Source organism: Anguilla rostrata, chromosome 11, assembly GCF_018555375.3.
Source record: "Anguilla rostrata isolate EN2019 chromosome 11, ASM1855537v3, whole genome shotgun sequence".
Classification (NCBI taxonomy): Eukaryota; Metazoa; Chordata; class Actinopteri; order Anguilliformes; family Anguillidae; genus Anguilla; species Anguilla rostrata.
Genome location: NC_057943.1, coordinates 20222359 through 20244812, shown reverse-complemented (window position 1 = coordinate 20244812; position 22454 = coordinate 20222359). Strand labels below are relative to the sequence as shown.

Genomic DNA, 22454 nt, shown 5'->3' with positions numbered 1-22454 from the left:
GCAGCCGCTGATTTGCCAAGATTAGCCCTGACATTTATTTTTGCTCCTGCTTCAAAGGCAAAAGCCCCCAGTGTCTCCCAGTAGCCCTCAGCCCCCAACACCAGTATGACAACCTAGTTTCTTTCCTCCTTCTCTCTCTCTTCTTTCTCATTATGAACAATAAAGATGTGGGGTTCCAGAAAAAAATAATAAAAAACAAATGACATTATGTAAAATTTCCAATGGGAACGTTTTTTTTTTGTGGAAAGGAAAGATGAGGCAGTGCAAATGTTTTCTGTCCTGACCCATGGGGTTTTAGGGGGTTAAAGTGCCTCTGGGTGAACTCGCCACTCCTTTTGTCAGATTATTTAAAACATCAGAGTTATAGAAGGGGGCAGAGAGAGAGAGAGAGAAAGAGAGAGGACAGAGAGGGAGTGGGGGTGGGGGTGGAGGGGAAAAGAAAGAGAGAGCAGGAGAGAGAGGGACAGATATGGTTCTGTAGCAGAGAGCAGCGTGTTCCTTCCAGTGTTTGTCCCTGCCCCTAGTCGGACTGCCACTGAGCTTGGATGAGCTCTGCCTGTTTGCTACTCCTGGATATACAGCCCTACCCTGTATAAAGTGTCTGTGTGCATGTGTGTTTGTGTGTAGGTGGCTGACAGGATTCTGCAGCATGAATCCTTGCCCTTCTTTCATTTTTTCTCTTGTTTCTGTTGTTTCTGGTGCCCCTGAAATGACACTTTCACCCAAGGGCGAAGGCGCACAAGTTCTGGACACTGTCTGTCATCCACTTTTGCATAAAAGGACCCGCATCTCCTCGTTGTAAGGTAGGCACCCCAATTTGCTTTAAGGTATTTTACTACCAAGCCTTTTTTCCTGCAACACCTGGTCTGTCCTCTGTGAGAAGTTTTTTTTTATGAAAGGCCAATGTTGTTTGATCATTAAATTGTGCATTTTTACTGCTTCTGAAGTCAGCTTTGTGAGATAGGAGATTAGACTTAGTAAAACTAAGCTTTTATTAATCAATTATAATTATACATTGTTCCATGTGGCTGAAATTTGCTGAGAGAATTGCCCAGAGTTTTAATTATGATGTAGCCTATAAGTAACAAAATGCATATTTGGCTGTATTTATTTGTATTGTAATTTCACGATAACACCAATTTTAACTGGAATTGGTAAAGTGATAATAACTGTACTTCCTTCCATGTTTCATTAGAATAAACGCGATCCGTAATGTAGTAAATATAATAAATAGTACCCTTCTTACAAAGCATCGACATATGGAAGGTGCTGTTGTTACTTGCAGTCTGCCAATAACAGTCTGCAATATATGAACATCACGTAAGTTTTCTGAAACGGTGAATTAACGGTGCTTAGCTATCATCAAACAGCTCATACGCTGCAGCAGCCTTAAGGAGGAGAAGGAGAAGAGAAGGGGTGGTCTCCGTCCGATTTAACAGTTACTACTGCCAGCTATAGATTTTTTTTTTTTTTTAAGTGGGATAATGGTGTAACGTACAGATCGTTCGTCGTCCCAAATGTAGCTGAACAGCTTGAAGCCGATCGAAACCCGTTCTCTCTACCGTAGCTCTGCAGCTGGCGAGCAACTCTGTCCAGATCCAATGGACGGTAGCGTTTGTAGTTCGAACGATTCATCCCGAGACTCCTCGTGGCCCGCGCGTGTGAAGTGTTTACGTTATGTTCGATATTAAAGTTGAGTTATACTAGATACTAGATATACCAGTGATACCCTATCTACGACAGTCCAGAAAATTATATTTGAGAACCATTCAAAAAAAGCCATTGTCAGGTTATTGCAATATCTATATACATGCAAATGTATATAGGGTTTTGCATGTGCCAGCCGTGAAAAAGTCAGCATTAATCTACATAGATATATCGATTTTATGGACAGTTTCAAACAATCCACTATTTTATAAAACATTTTATATTGTGTTGTTCAGGTGGAATCTACCTGCTTGGTGACAACTATATATCCCTGCTCAATGCAGTTATGCCTACTGTACATAATAAGCTCATTTTAAAAATGCAGGCTATTTCCATCTAGTCAGCTAGCTTTGTAAAAAAAAATATAATCTGCTGTGACACTACATCATTGCATGCAAGAAGAATAAATTAATCAGGTGTGAAATACTGTTTGTAGCTCATTGACAGACTTACTTATATGCAGTATTTCAGTATATTTTTTTCATTGGTGGCTAGAGTGCCTGGCGTATCAAAACATTTTCAGTGTGACTTTGTTACCTACAGCAGATACCTAGTTGCTGTGACTGAAAATACTTACCAGCAACTGTATGCTACCAGTCGCAAAACCTGCCCATGATGGTCAGAAACACGCCTGCCCCACAGATGAAATTGTTGACCGGGGTGAGGTTGCAGTTGGAGGAAGGAGATCTGAACAAAAACTTTCTAGTTTTCAGGCACCTATTGTACATTACAAGTGTCTGAAATGACAATACACATTTTTTTGCACCTTACATTGTGCCTGAACATAGAGTAGTATCTGACTGCACAACTATTACTGCAAAAAAACATCTTCACCCACGGGTTCATCTTCAAAGTAGCCCAGGTGGCGCAAAAAACCACAAATATATCAACACTAAATGTAGGTTGGATGGTATTGTCATTGCCTATTGCTATCTACATAAGAGAATGACATTAATCTACACAAGTAGCTAATTTAATTTTAAACTTTTGTGGTAAAGTACTGAACAGATGGATATTCAAAATAATTACAGCTATATTTTTGCTAAAGTATTTATAGGATAAGTATTTTATTATTTTATATAATTAGGGGATACATAAAATAGTAAAAATTGTATTATTTTATATTCATTTTGTGTATGCTGAATTTCAGATGGTGTTTTGCTAGTAACTTTATAGCCTGTCAAAATACAGAAAATTTCTGACTGATATTGGCCATATGCCAGAGGCAGTCTTTTTCTTCACTCTACAATTGGGAAAATTCCTTGGAACTGAAAAGTGTATTAGCTGGAAAGCAAAGTTTTAAATAGCATTTTAGCTTTTGTGTTTAGTATATTCATTTATTTATTGAGTAGCCTATACTCTTATGAATTTATTTTGTGTTTCATGTTGGTGGATGAGAATAATAGTTGTCTCTGTGTATGGAGAACATATTGTTATTAAGGTAATGCCTAGTGCACATTACACAATTTTAGCCAGGATTCTGTAGTCAGGCTAATTTTCCGAGTCTTAAGAGAATCTCAACAAAATTCCCCAGTCTTTGCTTGATCAGTGCACGTGCCCATGACAGTCCTTTAATGGGACATGGTCAGAGACTCACCTGACACAGTCGTTAGCTCGTCTGCAACACTTGCAAGAATATCAAACTAGTTAGATTTTATCTTAAGTCTTTAGACATGGTTCGTGCAGTGTGTGATACACAAACACTCGTTTTTCCATGTGGAACCGTCAACAGCCAATGAGCTTTCGGCATCACCAGAGCTTCAGGAAATAAACATGGCGAAGAGGATGAGTACGCCGTGTAAACGAAAGTAAGCGATAGATAGCCATAACCTGGAGTGAAATTTATTTACAGTAAAATGACTACTTGTATAGGGGAGAAGGGGTTGAGCCAGCAGCCATGTGATGTAGCCTATAGTTATTGGGTTACATGGTGAATCAACTAGAGACATAACTGTTTTTGCCATGTGGAGTGATTTTATTGAGCTTTAATATAATGATTCTTGTGTCTGAGGGGACGTTAAGGTGATATCATATCATTGCTGTAGCCTATAACATGGTTAGTTCAGATGTGATATTTTATGTTTACATCAGCACGTCTGGGTTTCTGACTCTTATTCCACAACATCTGTGGAACAGTATGTCAACCCTAACTCCATCAATTCCACTGACAGAAATAGTTTTCCATACGTGGTGTTACTGTTGGTTTTTCACTGCATTGGTTGGCTTTCATGCTAGATTAAAAAAATAATACACTGTGTTCTAGTAACCAATACCTTTCTGCTAAATCCAGCTTGGTCATTCAGAAAATATGTAGGTAACTCAGTAAATAAATAAATAAAAATAAAATAACAATAATAGTAATAATAATACAACAACAATAATGTGATTCTTGTAAATTCTTGTTTTGGTTTGGGTCATTCAGCGTACATTAAACATACAATATGTGCTCATATAGTTTTGTGTGTCCATGGAGTGTTTGTGTCTGTGAGTAAGCCTGTACTCTTGTAAGAGAAAGGGAATTCATATGTTTTCCCAGTAGTTTTAAGCAGTGGTTGAGGTTTATGTGTAGATGCCATGTGATGATTTTAATGAAGAGTAAAATGTTCTGTTCTGTTCATGATGGCAGAAACCTCTGCAGTGAAAGGTAGTGACTTTTACCCACATTCTCCTCCTTTCATTTTATTCAAGGCAGGTTTATATGTAACATGAGAATCACATACTTCAAAGACAATACAAAACAAACAAAAACAAAATATAGGATTTAAATGTCCTACCTCTTGACAAAGCATACCCAGGTGCCTTCTGGGAAATCTCTCCAGGATAAATGGCAGAAGTAAATTGGTTACAGGTGAGCAAGTAGCCTCCCACCTCTGGTTGTTAATAATGACTAACGCCAGATGAGTACCAGGCAGCACTTGTCAAATATGCATCATTGGCTTTTCCAGGTTGCACTTTGATCTCTCAAAAGTGGTTCAATGCTTTTGGCTTAGAACTTTGATAGAAATCCTGAAATTACATTGTAATAGTGATCCCAGAAATGAAGAAAAATGTATTACCCTTGCTTTAGAATAGGTAGGACATAGATAAAAGATAAAAATTTCCTTAAAACTTATGAAAAGCATGCAAGCTTGTAAAATATATTGTGGACGCTGAGGGGCAACAACACTAGTGACTACTCAACATGATATCCCCAAAATAGGCTTATGTTCTCATGTTCTGATGCCACTCCCCCACCCCCTTGGTCTGTACTGTCCTGGTACTCTGATTGGGTCAGTGCTGAGCTGGTTGTGGCCGAGAGTCCTGCAGGGTGATGGATAATTAGCCATATCATCACCCAGGAGGGGTTTCAGCAGGCTGTAACCCATCTGATTATTAAATGATGACTCTTGTATTGCATTTTAACTGGATATTGTGCTCACTTATTTGTATTGTATGACAGTTGTATTTGTCTGTTTTTATTCTTGTGTTATTGTTGTAACAATTTTTATGCTGCTTTCTTGGCCAGGTCACTCTTGAAAAAGAGATTTTAATCTCAATGAGACTTTTACCTGGTTAAATAAAGGATATATATTTAGGGTGATCGGATGCCCACTGTCTGCCTGTGGCAGTTCTGCAATAACTCAGCTGCTGGATTGTGAAGTTAAAATAAGTGGGTGTTGGTGTTTCAGTGGATGCACATGTTCTGCACCTTCCCAAATTATTGGGTGCACATTATTGAGGGTTATTGGGTTGTGAAGTCAAGTTGTACAAACAATATTCTGCCCGACAAATTATTAAGCCTCAAGTTTCAGGATTGTGTCCTTGAATCTTTTCAGATTTTTGAATTGAATATAGCAAGGGGGTGTGAAGTGCAAAACAATATGTATTCTCCACAATGTTTGTTTACAGCCACATAGACTAGTGGTTCTCAAGCTGTTCTCTTACATGGGTAAGTTGTAGCTAGCCAGTTTGTTGCAAGGCTTTATTTGAGCAAAGGGGTGATTACTAAAATTTTTCTATTAGTATTATGAATTGTATGTATGTATGTTTTGTTGAAATATAACTGTTTGGTGGTCCAGTGAGAGCCATCGTCTCAACTGACATGGGTGGACTTTTTGACCTCTGGATGGACACAGACATCCACCAACACACATACAGAACATAGACCATGGGGAGAGATGGTTTATTGTGTAAAACAGAAAAGGAACAGAAGCCACTTGTATTGGTGTAGTTCATAAACATAGCCCCTGGGTAAGGTTGCTTTTTCACAGATAATGACCACTAGGAACTGACTTAAGAGAAAACACTTATCTTATAAACTATTGTAATGCTGGTAATACATTTTCTTTAGGGACATCATGTGAGAGCATTTACTTTAGTGACGTCATGTGAAAATTGTAGCGGTATGTGTACAGGTCAAGGTGAGAGGTCAGCTCAGTCAAATCAGCTGTTATTGTAGAGAGTACTATCTGCTCACACATGCATTCAGTCTACTCCAAACCCATATCCTGGTGTTGTATACTGTACATCCTTGGCTATGATTGGAAAAAGAAATCTGGTTTCGCCCAGTAGCAGAAGTACATGTAACCACTACAGGATTTCTATGTTGTTTTTCAGAATACGTATGTCCTGTTTGTTTACTGAGTGAGACTCCTGTAGGGGTCAGGGGATTTGGACCTTTTGGTACAAATTCTCTTTATTTCCAGCTTCGGACCATGTCTTTACTGAACATAGTTTTGGAGATAACAGAATTTATTTAAGACAGGGGATTCTTACAAAAAGCCCCGGGTTTTAAGGGGTTAATTGCATGGTTGTTAATGTGCAGCCTGCAGGTGCATTCATGCACTTACAATGTCATGGAAGCCAGAACACTTTCGCATTTATGTTCCCTCTGTCAACTAATAAAATATCTTTATAGGGGCAATCTTGAGGTTTGTTCAATATTTGTTAAGTATCATATTTGATCCTTTTTAAACACACAAAATGTTCCTCAGTTACATAAAAAGCAGCCCTTAATATAACATTCTAACATTCCTCAGATTCCACCCTCCTCGACAGAAAGTTAGCTGTTGTCTGATGCCATCTTGGTCATATGACAGCAGCCGGGTGAAAAAACAAGCCAGTCCAGGCATGTGTTTGCACCCAGAATAATCATGGCTTTACTGAGTTAACTCCTGCCATGTTGGCCGATGGCCTTGCAGCAGAAAGCAATGCAACAGCTGCTATTTTATGTGTTTTCTTGCTTATGCTTGCTTATGCTACTGGACAGTGCTTAGTGCTTTTGTTATTATCTCCGCCAGGCGGAGCCTGGGGGGATCATGCGTTTGATCGTGTGTGTTTGTGTGTGTGTGTGTGTGCGTGTGTTTGTGCGTGTGTGTGTTTGTGTCTCTGTCCAGAGCTAATCTCACATACTACTGGGCCGATCAGCCTAATATTTGTTGTGCGTGCTGACAGCAGGCCAAGGACCTGAATTCTCGAATATTTTGCAAATCGGTCAACGACAAGTATTTTATTTGAATTAATTTATTCCATTATTGTTGTTGCCCATTGAAATAGATTGAGTGCTAACTCCTAACCGGCAGCTAGGGGCCGCAAGTGATCAACAACTGCTTCCGTTTGGAATGCCTGGCGGAGATCTGCACTCTACTGAGTGCATTCTTTTAGTTAGAACTGTATCAGAAACTGAATCAGTTTCATTTGTGGGATATTGAAGAATGTGCTTTATTGGAGAATAGAAAAAGTTGAAAGAGGTGTATGTGTATACACTTTATGCACAGTGTCTGTGAGTGGAAAATGGCTTAAAGGTCTATTTTTTCTACCTTTCTGCTTTGAATTGGGTCGTAGGGTTCTTCCTTTTACTTCAATTTAGATAACTCAGATAAAGTTGTACTTATATATTGTAGTGATTCAATAGTGGGGCTTCCTAACCGCTCTGCTAAATGGGAATTAATCTTTAGCGTAGTAGTTTACGTGTGAGGGGACCCAAGTTTGAGTCTTGCCTGATCATCGGTCACCACTATTATGGGGGGACTCAACACAGAAACAGCTGTTCCTGCAAAAAGGTAAAACATAAATGCATGTACATACCATGAAACAGAGGCTGATAATCAGTATTTTTTTTCTCATATTCATCTTTTAAAATTAGAGGCCAACAGTCACTCAGTTCAGTGGCTGAAGTGGAGTAAAAGGTGCCCCAGTCAACAATATTAAGAGCGCTGCATAAAACTGGCTCTGTATGTACCATGTAAGAAGCCGCTAACCTCAATTTAAAATAAAAGTTACACTGACATACTTCCTGACACTTTTAAAAGGATACAGTACCCCTTTTCAAGAATGAATGGCTGGTGATTTGAACCCCTAAATTACACTAAAATACCATGCATACATTTATGCTTGCACATTAATGACAGCCTAACACTTACTGAGATTCATTTTGCAGCATGTGATGATGATACTTTGTAACAGTGCACGAAAAGTACCAGCGTAGATAAATGCTGAATTATGGTGAAAGGTCAGGTCAGCTTTTGCAGGTATGCCATTCATGCAGAGAGGAGATTGCTGATCATAATTCTTCTCCTTAAAACTCACTCAAAATGAGCACTCTCTTTATGCTATAAAAAGGGCATAAAAGGGCATTACTTAAAGGGCACCTCAGTCTCTTGTCAACACTATAATGGCATGTTGAGTCTATTAGAAAGAATGACTGCTGCAACAAAGTAGAATGAATGACCACCACATAAGGTGATATTCTGTGTTTTGTGGCTATTGTGAGAAGGTCTTTGTGCAGGCACCCAGGGAGTTCACCCATTAAACATTACATTCACTGAAGAATGACTACTACAGCAAAGCCCATAGTTTCCTCTACCTCTGCTCTTACACAGGTAACATTACTAATCATTCATACAGAATGCACTCCTAATACACTGAGACACAAGCAATGGCTTCAGTCTACAAAACCTGCCGTTTTCATCTTAGCATATTCTGTTTATTTATCACTGTACTAGCTGAAATATCTCTCTCTCTCTCTCTCTTTCTCTCTCTCTCTCGCTCTCTCACACACAGACACACACACACACACACACACACATCCACATCTAAACCGGCCACCCCATACCATATCAGCATTCTATTTCATTAAAAAACATATAATTAAGAGGGAGACACTAAGTCATTCCTGGCTGACATCCAAAATTCAGCCGACTTAATAAGCCCCACATCAGCTCATACTTTCATTTCATTAATAATGTTTCTGTCAGTCATATGCTGTAAGACTCCAGGGACACAACCACAGAGCAGCAACCCTTTCATGTGCCTGGAACACACGGTGGAATGTGGTAGAACCGAGCCCTCCTTCGTTAGAGTGATGTGCTCTACCTGTCAATGAAACTAAAGCAATGAGATATGCAAATGTTGTCTTTTGCATTTATGATTTCACTGATATTGCTGCCTTGCACCCGATGTTGTCTTCTGCCTGGCTTACACCAACATTTGGAAAGCTGCCCAGCGACAGAATGGTAACAGATTGGGTATTGAATCATTATGATCCCACCATAGGGGACATTATAGAAACGGGATCTTATTGTCATTCACTAATTTTTAACCACTATGACGAACACAAAATTTAATGTGTATGTAATGCCAGTATGTTGTAACAATAATATTGGGCATAATTTGGAAAGTTAGCTGGTTTTATACACCGTGTTGATCTCTCCCACAATATCATTAAATAGTTAGTTCAGTCACGGAAACCCACGTATTTGAACATTTAAATTCATATGCAATGTGGTTATTTAGGTTTGACGCTGAATGGATCTGCTTGGGTACTTGTGCACGCATCAGCGAGCACTGACCTGTCAAACAGAGAGCACAATACGCCTCTGCTAGTAAACAGGAGATATACCAAAGTACCCTAGTACATATAAGCTGATCCAAACACAGCTGCTGTGCGCATGTACATCATTCATTGATGAACTGGTGCTAAGGACAGTTTTTATTTTCCATGGGAATGATCACTTTCAATTTAGCATTAATTGTATCCTGGTGATGGAATTCAAAGTTGAAAAATATAACAGGACATTTTTGAGTTTTGGGGGACACAAATGTCAGCTCCCCTTTTCTTTGCCCTCAGGTTGGCATAAATTAAAAATGTTAGTGAAAATGAGAAGTGCCAGAATGGCAAAAAAAAGACCTGCAAAAAATTCCATAACTGTCTTTTAGTGAAAGAATGCCGTACCTTAAGTCACATGTGAGTGTACGTTTGCACCTGAAACTTTTACAGCCATATGGCTTGCAGAATCAATTTCATGCACTGCAACACACACTTTAAGAACAGAATAATGAATAAACCCCCCCCCCCCCCCCTTCCGCCCTCCCCTGTTCCTTCTCTTCCTCGGTGACTGGTGGGTGTGGAATCCCAGACAAGTGCCTCCTCTATTCTATGGACAGGGTTCAGTAGGAAGGTATAGAATCTGAGTTGGTACACTGAAATGAAAAAGGAAGGAGAACTTTCCTTTAGAAGCCATCCACACACAAGGACAACAACCTGCATTAAAACAGGGGGGTTTCGCTCCTGTTGTGTCATGCATCAGGTAGGGAGCTGGCCTTAGCTGATCAAATCCATAGGATCATATGGGATGTGTTAGGACACTGTACTGTGACTCATTAGCAGGATCCCTTCTGACAGTTGCAGTGAATCCTGACTCCAAGGCGAATGCTGATATAATCAGCATTCTGTGTATTGTGTTTTATCTCCTTGTCTGTTTGTGCAATTTGGCTCTTGGTATTTGATGAGGAGGGTCTGACTGGAATGAAGGAAAGAGGAAAACATGTTATTCTAAACTTTCAGTTTTTTCCCCCTCATTATTTTGGCCTATTAAACATATGCAGTGCATGCTTAATGAAGTGAATGTAGTCCCCCCTCCTTTGTCATATGCAATTTCTAGTGTAGCGTTGTCTCAAATGTCATAAATATTTACAGAATATTAATTAAAAATAAGTTCATGGCCATTAGAAAAAGTATGTAAAATATGTAAGCCATGTAATATATTTAGTAGTGACAAAAATGGCACACAATTACATTTCATCATATAGAGCACCATACAATGTCTGACTAGATTATATTTGTTGTTCATATTCTGACACTCCAGACTTAATACCGACAACTGCAAGGGAATATTTATTTATCTAGTATGCCTATTAATTTAATTAACTAAACAATGTATCTGAATTTGTGTCAAATGTTCCTGATGCATTATTCTATCAATCTATTATTTAATTGAGGACCCCAGTAGAGTCACATGTTGAAAACAAATTCATTTCCTTTTCCAAAAATATTTACCCTAAACATCACAACAACGGAATCAAACTTTGGAGCAATTGCAAAGAGTTCTTGCAGGCTTGCTATGCAACATTTGCCAAACTAAAGAGCGAGGTGATACTGGAATGCATCTGTAACAATCTGACCGGCCAGTGGCTCTCACAGCCACATAAATATAACACTGGTGTCTAAAAAACTGCGGCTTTCTTTGAGAAACAGCCATTAGCAAGCACGTCACAGAGGTGCCCTCCAGGTGTCCAGTGGGGTCACATCCTTGCAGTACACTTCAGCTTAAGGGCAGCTGGAGGGGGTAGAACGTTGTGTTTGTCTCTAAGTGATTTGGATCAGCCTGAATGTCAGTGGAGGACACGCCACATGGCATTTCCGAGCTCCAAATGAAGCTGATCCAGCAATGTGTGATGTTAGGGCTAACATTAGGGCTATCTCTGATTTGCGGGTTTGCCTTGAGGGAAGCTTTGTCAGCCGCATCTCCGGCTCCTTCATTGTAACTGGCATGTTCCGGTAAGATGGCCTTGAAGCCAAACGCTCTGCAGTTTTATTTGTTTTACGCCAGTAAAAAACAAATAAAAACGAGGCAACTTTTAACGGCTTGTCTTCTCCAAGCCCTTGACACAATAATTGTCTTTTATTTTGTGCAGTTGATTGGGCACTTTCTTACAATGCATTCCATGCACAGTAATGAGCGATCAATAGGAGACCTGCTGTAAATCCGCATGGCAGGCCAGTGTGAGGTTGTGAACAGAGGGTGAAGAGAATAATTGAATATGTCACCCCAGCCTATCAACTGTGAGTGACATTTGGGGGAGGGGCAGGGCCCATGTGCTGCACGACAAGCTGAGTTAATCTGGAGAGACGCACGAGTGTATTTGTGTGTGTTAGTTTGTGAATACCGGACTTGGATCAAATACGTATTTGTTTTAGATTAAAATACTTTTCTGTGCTCTATTGATCTTGCCTGGTGTAATTGAGCCTGCCAGTATGACCAGAAGGCGGGGTTTGCACTTTTTGACAGTAATTCATTGGTTTCAATACACCAGACAAATACATTTCTAAAGCGTAGAAAAGTATTTGAATGCAAAACAAATACGTATTTGATCCAGGTCTGGTGGATACATGTGAGTATTTTTGTTTGAGTCCTATTCTACATCTAATCCAAGGATTTCAACATGATTCTCCTCACCCATAATCACTGTTATATGAAAGAGCTATTTCTTACTGTACCCAAACCTAGAACACCAGTCGAGATGTAGCCATTTGATTTGGTTACCTACAGTAGCTGAGACAGCAAAACCATAATTCGTACCTCCTGTCTGCTCTGTTCAAAGAGGAGATGCTCAGCCATGCCTCCCGCGGACATCCTGGCATTTAAAAAACTCCATCAGATACTAAAGGGCGCTAATAAAAAAGTTTAACAGAAAATATACAGGGAGAAATACCATGGACCCAGTCACATTCTTTCACCCTTCTTCTAGTTTTGGGCCTGAATAAAAGAACACTAACAAGGTTCCTTTATGATTGCTATTGCATGTTTTCTCCTAAAGTATCTGCCCACCTACAAGAGCAGCTACTCACAGGCCCTTTCATAACAAATCCAGCATCCCAAATTCAGGCCAGAATCCCAGGATGGAGACATATGTCTTCATAAATTAATCAGCGCATGCCCTTTGACAAACCAAAATGGAGGTTAAATGTTAAAATGCCCATGCGCAGGCAAGAACGGTGCTGACAGCAGTGTGCCCAGCTTCCACGCAAATGATAAGCAGAACCATTAGTCAGGGTCAAACTCATTAGAGTCCGCAGGGCCAGCAAGTCATCATGCCTGAAGAACTAGCCGGCTCCCCTGTGAGGCATTACCACACATCTCCAAGCACAGTCTGATTCACCCCGCCCCACACTGGGAAGGGAGAATGTTTCTCAGGCACTGCCTGTAAAAGGAAGGTGAGAGGGGCAAGAATCAATGCTGGCTTGTGCCTCACTACTGACAGTGAGAAGCCAGACTTCTGAGCAGGCTTACAATCCTGCCATTGATTGCAGATTATGTGGAATCCCCTACCCGGGCTGCCATTTCAAACTTGATCTTGATCTTTCAGCTGTTGCCTTAGGTGTTTTCATCCCAGAAAAGAACATTTGGACATGCAGAACAAATGTGGACAAAAGACCGCTAAACTCTCAATTAAAAGATCATGCCTGTAAACAGGGGAGCCTCTGTCCCCACCCGTCTCATCCTCAGGGGTCCTAAAGGACCACGTGTCATCCCATGGTCTCAAGGCCTTCTCTGAGTCACATGGTGACTGGAACGCAGGCAGCCCTGCCCCTCCCCTCCCCCCTCGCCAGGCATGCCCCCCTCCCCCCCCTCCATGAGAAAGGTCAGGCAGTCGGGTACTGAGGAAAGCACTGACAAGGCTAGAGCCAGCATCCCGGATACGTCCCATCTCCTGGCTCGCATGTGCAACAAGTGGCACTGCACTCACCTGCTGCAAGGTCAAACGCTACAACTTCACAAGCTTACACGTCCGGACAGCATGCATGGCACCAGCCGCAACTTAACTGCCAGATAACGCAGCAGCTGCATTTTAAGAGGACTGTGTGCTTTCTGGGAGGTCACCACTGCAGTTTGGTTTCAGAAAGGTTGTCCATGGAGACCTATGGCCCGACAAGGACAACCAAAACCAAAAAAGTGCTATATAATACATACAGGGAAAAAAAAGACAAAACAACGTTCAGGGTTTGTTCTCCCGAATCTGGACATAGAGTTCCCTCCCCCTCCACTCTTCCTCCCCCTGCCTTTCCTCTTCTTCCTCTCTCAGCAAATGCAGCCTACATTTCTGCTGAAGGCACAGGGCTCCAAGGTGACTGCTCAAACTCTGAGGCGTAAGAGTTCTGGATATGCCATCTGGATATGCACATCAGGGATTGTGAAAATGAGGGGCACAGAACATCAAAAAACAATGCCCTGTGATCAGACTGCACATGTGCCACTGCACATCCAAGCCTATGTGTGACTCCTGACTAATGAAAACGGTTTCTGACAGTGATGCCAGTGCCGGTGAAGCTCTCTTAACTCTCCATCTTTCCTTAATTAAAATGCAATAAATAATTACTTGTGGTGTTGTGTTCCAGAAAGTCTATGTTAGCAAAATATAGTTATGAAACATTCGCTCTAGATGATTGTTATGCATTGTAAGTTATGTGGAAATTTTCAGTTTTTACATACACTAGGGGCTCATATACAGGTTTGCCCTTCAATCAGGCTCTTCTGTGAACAGACCATAGCATTGCAAGAACTTCTGAGATTAAACAGGCTACTGGAATAGAGAACCCCACCTCCCCTATGTTATGAAATCATTCTTCAGGAAGCATTATTTTATGATACAAAATAATTACCAATTCATTTTTAATGACATGCTCTTAACATTATGGGTTGTTTTATAGAGGTAGATGTAACATTCATATTTGTATCTTTTGGAAATTAGTGAAGTTTGTATGTACATTGAATAACTTTTGGGCTGTAGATAAAGACTTAGCCACTTACATCTTCAGGAATATCTGCACAGAACATTCTGGCTTTGCTAGACATGCAGCTGGTGGGTTTGATTCTAATCCTCAGACTAACTGTGCTGAGCATGGCTTTCCAGTGTAGTTATCATTATTCAGCTGCCTTCATTGGCTGTCATTTATTCATTTTCAAATAGCCTTGTAGTTTTTCCAAAGGACTACAGCAGGACATTTGCCGAATTGTCTATGTAATGTGACAAGTAAGTCCAACCAGTAATGTTTAGAACTGGCAGGAGATTGAGGCATCTGGAGTTGTGCAAGCATTGACTGAAACTATTTTACCCTGCATGTCTCTGATGCACAGTAAATCAAGCTCACTTTTTTATTTGTGTCCCCCCCCCCCCCCTATATTTTTGCTAGACTTGTCAGGACAGCAGTAAAGGGTGAGTTCCTATGACTCTGCCAGCCCAGTCAGCAGGCTGTTAGCTGTGAGCTGTCCAGTTGATTTTGTGTGAGTGACTGCAGTCAAAGCTGAATCATCAGTCATTTCTGGCTGCAGATTAGCAAATTGGTGTCCAGTGAAGTTCCTGCCTGGCAGAGATAGATGGCACAGCCATACCAGCACGTGTCAGTTGGAACGCAGCTGTTACAAATTCCTCTTCAGATGTGAGCACAATACCCCCCACCCCCTGCTCCCTTCTCTGTCCCCTCCAACAGCTTCTGAGCTGCAGCCAGTACCATCAAGTCCTCTCCATTATCCCTTATCCCTCCCTTCAGCATAGAAATGGCAGTATCCAGGACAGCAGTCGGACAGGCTCCCGCTCTTACTGTATGCAGGTTGTTGCAGGAGGAATCCCTTATGAGGCCCCCGACTAACATGCTTAATTTGCCGACTCCTTAACAAGCACATCATTTGCATTGCTTCAACAGCCAGGCTGTGAGGGATACAAATTTAGATGCGCAAACACTACAAAATTTGCGCTTTTAATGTATGTTTATACGTAATATATGTATTTGGGTATGACTTGAGTGCATGTGTAAATTAGCAGATCATTATGGCTAGCTGCAGTCTCATTACATAGATGTGCGTGGAGAAATGAATGAGCTCCTACTACCTTTGTATGAGGGAGATCTCTGTTAGTGGCTGTGTGCTTTATCCTTTATTAAGAAGAGTCTCTCCTGGGTCTGGGCACATAATGGGAAGCAAAATGCCGTTGTGGAGAGTCAACTGCCTGCAAAGGTTTTCTGTCCTTACTGAAGTGTAATTATTTTCCTCTTTGGATGCATCAGTTTTGACTGGCTGCCTGGAGTCATCTCATGAAGGATGCAAGATAATTTGCAAAAGTTAATTAGAAGATATGAATATCTGTGAAGATGTTTCTGCTGAACAGACTGGCTAAAATAGTGTAATGCACTTGTTGTAAGTCGCTCTGGATAAGAGCGTCTGCTAAGAACCTATAATGTAATGTAATGTAATGTAAAATAAATGGTTGGCTTTGATGCTCAGGGTTGCTGCCAGATGTTGAGAAAAGGGGGCTGTGCCCTCTTTGGTTTTTCACTCCCATTTCTGTGAGGGCGTACCTCTGCCACCAAAGCGAAGAGTACATGCAGGTCTACAGTATGCCTGATCAATGACAGGCTGCTTCACATACAGAGGTGCCCGAAAGAGATCAAAGGATCTGTGGTTTAGGCCAGAATTACTATGGAGGGTTCGTGTAGCAGCGGAAGTGGCACAGAGCTCGCTTCCTTTCCGCGCCCGAGCTTGTGGATTACAGCTGTTACACAAGACATGGTCAGGCACGGCGTTTCGACGTGTGCACAATATGTAGCATATGTGACAGGTTTCTGCGACGTAAACACGTAAAATTATTTATAATTTTTTGTTAATTAGTTCAAAGATCTAAACCCTCATCTTACAGTTTATGTACTGGATTACAGAAATTCATGAATCTTTCTTTTGAAAAGTGAAATATTCCATTTGCCTTTGTTTCTGTGACCAAATGTGAATAGCCTCACAGTTTATTGTTATGTTTTATATAACAGCCTATTGTGGCTTTGCACAGTTTTGAATGCATAGGCTACATAAAAATACATTCCTTCAATTGCTTTTCTTTATGGGATCCATTGCATGTGCATCATCTGTTTGACTGAGAATTCCAGGCATGTAGGCAAGTGCAGGTCTAATGGCTCCTTCTCATTGCTCCACATAAAGCTATCACTGTCATTATTATGTCATTACAGAGAAAAGGCCCTGTCAAAATGGTTACATAGAAGTTAACATCTTTAGCACTTAGCATTTTTGTTGACACCCCACTCAGATCAATCAGGAAACAAAGCCTCAGTGCTGTGTAATCCAGACACAATTAAACCTAGCTCATAATGTGCTCATTAAAGTGCATTTGAAGTCCATGACAGTAACTATTAGAGATGAAGTACATCAGACTTCAACAGAGCGTCTGTGGTATTTCATTTCAATAATTGTGACATTGCAAATGCCACAAGAAGCAATTGTTTCATTCAAGTGTTGTGGCACCATTGTGACATGGGATGTTTAGGTGCAAAGAAATGACACACCCTCCTGTCATTCGAATCCTACAGGTGCGATGAGTGCTGTGGCTCCCATGTAGAGGTGCAAATGTGGTCAGACCACAGAGTAGCATTGCAGATGGCTGAGCAGACATAAGCCACTGAAGCCCGTGCTCACTGGCAAGGGAAGACCAAGAGCACTCAGAGCACCTGTGGAGGATCATGCATGATTTCCACCACATGATAGAAGAATTTACACACATTGGGCCTGAAATTGATATTTTTGATTGATCTTGCAGAAAAAAGTCTGGCCATCAACAAAGATCCTTCTTGAAATTGTTAATATCATCTATCTGATTGTTTAATTCTGTAGCATACTCAGCACATACTTAGGTATTTGAGATTGTGAAAGATATTCTATTACTGACTATAGGCAAACAAACTTGGATTTATTTGTTTTGGGATTGTAGTGCATTTATGTTAACCTTGTGAGACCCAGTGTTGCAAAAAAAATATTTTCTTGCACCCTAGAGACACCTTTTGCCAAATAGCGGTTTAGAACAACATTTTACAGTTCCACAGACCATATAATATATTTTAACAACGTATTTGAAGTCAGACAATTTCAACTGTTACACAGAGTCTCTAGAGCACACACAAGATAGGTTCTTCAAGCAGATCCTCTCTCATAACATCTGGATTTTCTACCATTGAAGTAAATTACCACCAATATTTTTTATTGGGATGCCAAATAGTAGTGTAGTATATGTGGATTAAACAAAACAATGAAAGTCCAATCTTGGCCATGTAGCAAAAATGCAACATTGGGTCTCACTGGTAGCACAGCCATTTGTGTATTAGCAGGGAAACATGTTATGAGTCTTACTATTACATTTTGTCAGAACTGTATGTCCGCAATGTTCCATGAGTTGTGTTGACTGGTAAGCTGGTGTCATTATTGTGGTAGGTTGGAGGGTAACCAGCACCTCCCTTTGCTGCCCCCCCCCCCCACCTCCCCTTCAAAATACAAAAATGATGCTGTAGTATTAGCCCACCATTTTACAAGAGTTGTAGTGCATTTTAGATGCTTGTGTCATTGTGTTATGTAGTTGGAGGGTAACAATGTCCCCCCCCTGCCTTTTTTCCATTTCAAACACTATATGACTCAAAACAGCAAGACCACTTGTTGTTCATCAAGAATTCAGTCCTGGCAAATTATGACCAGAGCCCCCTCAGAAGCAATAATTTGGCGGCATGTTAGTTAATCTATATATCAAAATTTCATTAAAGGAGTCTTTGTACCATTGAATCATGTGGAGCCAGGGGAGTGATTTCAGTTTGGTAAGAGGTACTTTGCCATGTGAGGCCAATTACATGTAATACATTTGGCATTGTTTCAACTGGTTCTGTGTTTACAGCTGGCAAAGAATTTGTGTTTGGGATATGGTTGGCAGGCTAGATTAATATCATAAATGCATTGTTTCAGGGATTTCATTTACATATAACCTTAGTTTTATCCCTCTCTAATGGCAATATGGCTGATGCACACAGCTGCTGTTGTGTACTTTTTAAGATGTTTTTGGGCAATGATCTCCACAGAGAAATTTAATTCCCTACGTCTTGTTTACATAATAATGCTAATTATGATTAAGTTTGTGCATATATTTTTTGCTTTTGCATTTTAAAAATCCTCATCTTTTCATCAGATGAGGTCACTGGGAAAAGATGTGCATGTTAACTTTTATTCTGACATACTGTATCTCTCAAACGAGCTGTGAACAGACACAAGGGATGATTTAAAGATTCACTCAAGACATGCCCCTACAGACAATATAGGGGCTTTTGATTTGCAATTTAAAATCCTTTTATGTTTTTTTTTATATTCATAAGTCATGCATTTAAATAGCCACTTAACTGTTTTCTCTGTTTTTTTCCATCCTTCTGTGCTACAAGTCCCTTGGCTGGGTTGTCACTGTGTGGTAACCAGTGTTACAATTACTTGCCCAATATGCCCAAGATTAAGGCCAAGAGGTCTGAAAGCACAGCCAGGCCAACACGATGCTGAAAGGAATTTACATTCAGAGCATCTGGTAGACTTTGGAGGTAATGGAGGGTTTCTAGATTGAAGGGAACTGATGTAATGTCGTCTTGGGTATACTACAGATCCTGGACAAAATTGCTTTCTGTATGACTCTCAATCTGAAAGGAGAATAGTTACATGTGTACAGCTGCCATGATGCCTGGCTTTGCCAATTTTACTGCTAATTTTCAGTATTGAGCCTGACATGTCAACTGCCAGGCATAGAATATGTTATACAATTGGCACAAAGCTTCTTATCCCAAGCAGAGTAGTTGCCAGTTCCAATCAACAAATTTAAATAATTGCTTAAAGAGGTATTCAACCTTGCAGTAATTGTATTTCTGCACCATTAAATTTCTTTGGAATGTAAGACCAGAAATTACCCACCAAAGGTCATCACATAAAACTTTAATAATGCTGTCTTGTTAAGATTCAATAAGTTCTATTCATTTAAGACAATTTAAAATTCAATAACATGTTACCAGTAGGCACCAGAAGAACATCCAAACCTATTCCAATACACACAATGCACTGATGAAAGTAAAACTATTGAGAGGGACCAAAGATTTCAATTTCAAAGAATACATTTCCAAGATCAAGCCTTGCTTGAGCACGCTGCCCTGAATTCAGAGATCAATTATCATTCACACATCACTTCAATCCAATGCCCTGAATTCAAACATGAATTATTCTTAACTGTGACTAACAAATAAATGCACTTGTTATATTTTCAGTACAAATATATTTTAAAAATAATTAAATGGATAAATAATTATTGCAATGCATAATTATTTCATTTTTGAAGGTCAGAGAGAAATTACTCATAAGTCTTGCATCCATTTTCTAAACAGTGCAGGCCAAGACCGATGCAGGCAAGCAGGCCATTTATAACAATTATGCTTTATTTTGACTACTTACTTCAAGAGGTCCAGATATGTTTTCCTTGTGATTTCTCACAAGCACGGTCAGGCTGGGTATGTTCAAAATGTGTCTTCTTACATGACTTTACAATGAAGGGCTAATAATAAACCAACACATTCATAAAGTGTAAAAGTCTATTAACATAAAGGCATGTCACTACCTAACTGACTGCTTGTGGGTCCATAGGCCATTCTCCTAATATTATTGATAATTTTCATTTTGGATGTTGGGGAAAACAATGTTTATATTTTTAAGGAAAAAATCTCTCTCTCTCTCTCTCTCTCTCTCTCTCACTTTCTGTCAAAAAACAATCAGACTTTATGCATTGTTACCATGTAAATTTGTCAATGAGTCTCATGCCATTGAAGCTGGGCTGTCTGCTGTCTTTCCAGGAATGAGGGGTGATGGTATCCAACAGCTGTAAAATGAGCTGGGTGAAATATTCAATCTGTGGGATGAGGTTTTAAATCTCTGGGCTTCCCCCAGTCTCCAGTGGCCAGGACATGATCCCTGTGATTTTGAGAGCAGACTGCATCGATGCTGTGTCTGGTGGGCGTAAAGTTGTGGGGAGCGGGTGCTTGGCGTTTGGCAGGGCACATGATTGTGGCATGCACAGTGCCAACACTTTCACACAAACACTTTATCACAAATGCAAGAGTATAAGATTATTCGTAGAGTTTATGATTTCCAATATCACACCAAACAAGGCTGGGTTTTTCTGAAACATGTTGTGTAACTCACAAGCAAGGTGTGTCATTCATTCTTCAGAAGTATGAATGAGAGTAACCACCTACTGCTGGGTCCCTCCCTTCCATCCATAATGTCAGTTTTTCCTATGATTGGCCACTTTCTGCTGAAGGGCAGTTGTTTGCAGCAGCCCCCCTCTCTCAATTACTGTTGCTTCTCAGTGGTTTCTTAAATTTATAGCTGTTTTAAGTGTTCCAGAAATGGAATGGAAAACTCAAAAATTAAAATTCTGTCCTCTATTCTCTCTCTCTCTCTTTCATTGTGCCTCTCTCTCTCTCTCTCTCTCTCTCTCTCACCTTCTGTCAAAAACAATCAGACTTTATGCATTGTTACCATGCAAATTTGTCATTGAGTCTCATGTCATTGAAGCTGGGCTGTCTGCTGTCTTTCCAGGAATGAGGGGTGATGGTATCCAACAGCTGTAAAATGAGCTGGGTGAAATATTCAATCTGTGGGATGAGGTTTTAAATCTCTGGGCTTCCCCCAGTCTCCAGTGGCCAGGACATGATCCCTGTGATTTTGAGAGCAGACTGCATCGATACTGTGTCCGGTGGACGTAAAATTGTGGGGAGGGGGTGCTTGGCGTTTGGCAGGGCACATGATTGTGGCATGCACAGTGCCAACACTTTCACACAAACACTTTATCACAAATGCAAGAGTATAAGATTATTTGTAGAGTTTATGATTTCCAATATCACACCAAACAAGGCTGGGTTTTTCTGAAACATGTTGTGTAACTCACAAGCAAGGTGTGTCATTCATTCTTCAGAAGTATGAATGAGAATAACCACTTACTGCTGGGTCCCTCCCTTCCATCCATAATGTCAGTTTTTCCTATGATTGGCCACTTTCTGCTGAAGGGCAGTTGTTTGCAGCAGCCCCCCTCTCTCAATTACTGTTGCTTCTCAGTGGGTTCTTAAATTTATAGCTGTTTTAAGTGTTCCAGAAATGGAATGGAAAACTCAAAAATTAAAATTCTGTCCACTGTTCTCTCTCTCTCTTTCATTGTGCCTCTCTCTCTCTCTCTCTCTCTCTCTCTGTCTCTCGTGTTATTTTATCTCTTTGACGTCAATCACCTTTAAGACATAAGCCACATTTCTCTTTTTCATTAGCAGTTGCTCTATGGCTGTAGACGTACCATCTTTTCATCTGAACGGCCCTGAGAGATGCTGTGGTTTTCGATGGAGGGCTCACGCCTCACTGAACATATTCTATGTGTTCTGCGCCGTGCAGGGCTCAGAGCCAGGCAAATCCCTGGAATCCCAGGAAAGCTCCTGTTGGGTTATTGAGCTCATTGCATTGCCCCTCTAGCCTGCATGCTTCACAACTTTCATATCACCCTGTTTTTTTTTTTTTTACCTGTGGGCTCTATCAGCAATAAAAGAATCATTTATAGAAAAAAACTGAAAGAATTGCTTCCAAGGCAATAAGTATTACACCTTTATATTGGCAGAAAGAAAGACACATCTTGTTTTTCATGTATAACTGAGTATGTGTGTTTGCATGCGATTGTGTTTTCATGTTTCATGTTTTTACTTCAGCTAGTAAAATGGATAGAAATTATATTGCAGGCATTTTATTGCATTTTGCTGTTATGACATTAATGTAATTTCATCAAGACAGCATTTGTATGAAGGGTAAAGGGACTTAACTATAAATAAT

The 22454-nt window shown here is 40.4% G+C and overlaps 1 protein-coding gene across 1 annotated transcript in view; it reads left to right on the top strand.

The window, feature by feature from the left end:
- The first annotated feature begins 466 nt into the window (after positions 1–466).
- opn7b (opsin 7, group member b) overlaps positions 467–22454 on the top strand; it is a 34873-nt gene continuing 12885 nt past the window's right edge. Inside the window, exon 1 of the mRNA XM_064298627.1 lies at positions 467–803. The gene's annotated coding sequence lies outside the window, so the exon portion shown is untranslated. The remainder of the gene's footprint in view (positions 804–22454) is intronic.